Genomic DNA, 2,099 nt, shown 5'->3' with positions numbered 1-2,099 from the left:
CGTTCAGGCGTTCGAATGCGAGCATTCACAAGGGTGTTTGAACGCAACTCCACCTGTGTTTGAACACGATCTATAGGAATTTTATTTTAATGAAAATAAACACTTAATGTAATAAGAAAAGATCCTAACTAAGTGTATCAGACGGCCAAACTGAGGTGGTCAATTGAGGCATTGAGTGGTACTTGAGGTGCTTTGTTAAAGAGATGCCGAAATGATTGTTGGAGTTTTTACCGTGGGTGGAGTAGTCTTATAACACCGCCTACCACAGTAGTATTAGCATGATTCTATTTAAAGTGGTGTATGGACGCACGGCTGTGACATTACGCTCTTATGATCCAGTGGCATCTACAGATCGTATAGAGGTGGACTTAGCATTGATGGATAGAGACGTCGCGTTAAGGAGGTTGCGTGCCCATCTTAAACTTGCTCAAAATTGCATGAAGCAAGTTTATGATCGTAGCCATCAGGAGCAGGAGTTCGACATCGACAGTTGGGTGTTTGTGAGGGTGCAACCGTATCAACAGGTGACCTTGCGTCTGATGCGTAACCAAAAGTTAGCACATCGCTATTTTGGTATGTTTAGGGTGTTAGAGCGTATCAGTTCAATTGCAGATTGTTTGGAGCTGCCGGAGGGATTGAGAGTGTATCCTATCTTCCATGTTTTATTACTGAGGGAGTAGATTGATGATCATGAGGTCGTTGGATAAGCTCTACCGAAGCCATTGGAGGAGATAGAGATCGTAGAGCCAGTTCGCGTACTTGCTAGGCGACGACAACATCATGGTATCAGATTAGAGATGGAGATTCTAGTTGGATGACTTGGCAAACCATCCGATAAGGCTACATGGGAGTTGGAGACGGGCATCTTAGAGCGTTTCCCCGACTTTATACCTTGAGGGCAAGGTCGGGGAAGCATGGTGGGCTTATACACTTTGTTAGAGTCTTTTCTTCTTGCATTAGTTATTTATTTTCGTTAAAATAAAATTCCTGTATGTCGCGTTCGAACAACCTTGCGAACACCTGCATCGGGTTCGCAAAAATAGAGAACGCAAAATGCGCATTCAAATACGGTCGGGCATGTCCGAACGCCTACATCGCATTCGCATCGACAGATAACGCTTTTTGTGCGTTTGAACACGATCGGGCGTGTTCGAACGTGATCGGCGGGATTCCACTAAGATTAGGGTTCATTATTATTATTAGGGCTTGTTGGCTAGCCTCTATCAAGGTGTGGATGGCACCCAAAATCATTATGCTATTGAAATATTAGTTTCTTGCCTCTCTATCTTCTTTCTACCCTAATCTCCCTTCTCCCTCTTCACCAACCTACCACCTTTACCGTTGATAAGGTCTCTTCTAACTTCTAATCTCCCTCATCTATTGAGTAATCCATCTTCTTTGGGATCTCGACCACTTTTTCCCCTTCATCTTTATCCCTTAAACAACATCACCCATCCACCCTTATCTCCATTATCATCTATAACCCTAACTTCCACTCCACTCGTCACCACCACCATCATCCGCAATATATCATATTTTCGTCCTAGTTTCAGTTTGAATATGTGAAGGGCATAAATACAACAAACGTAGATCAGGAAGTTATGGATCGATTGCACTTAGTTGCGTAATTTTCTGACTATGAGAGAATATTTGGTGAATATTTTCCCTCGGTTGCGCGGACTGCTTCTTATAATAAATCCAGATCTTGAAGGAATCGTTCCGTAGCCTATCATGGGCATGGGTTGCAGCCCATCCCGTAGCCCACATGAGCTAGTGGGGGTTTGATCCAACCCCCACTAGCTTAGTCTTCCTCTAGAGAAGAAGACTAAGAGAGGGAGATTGAGATGGAGCTACCATCGGCGATCACCGTCACCGGCAGCCAAGCTCCATCGGCTCCCCAAAGTCGACAAAGTTGACTTGGGTTGAAGCCGGGGTTGAACCGTCAGCCAAAGTGGCCAATAGTGAGGAGTAAGGAACTCCATGGTCGACGGCCATGGAGGTTCCCACCTTGGCGCAAAAGGGCTTGAAGCCCTCAACCCTGAGTACCCACCTCTTCCACGCGAAGAGCTAAGTCGATCGAGGTTGACAAGCGAGGCAAC

The sequence above is a fragment of the Typha angustifolia genome, chromosome 2, assembly GCF_048772165.1.
Source record: "Typha angustifolia cultivar Huaian chromosome 2, ASM4877216v1, whole genome shotgun sequence".
NCBI classification, from domain to species: domain Eukaryota; kingdom Viridiplantae; phylum Streptophyta; class Magnoliopsida; order Poales; family Typhaceae; genus Typha; species Typha angustifolia.
This window is presented reverse-complemented; position numbering follows the sequence as displayed.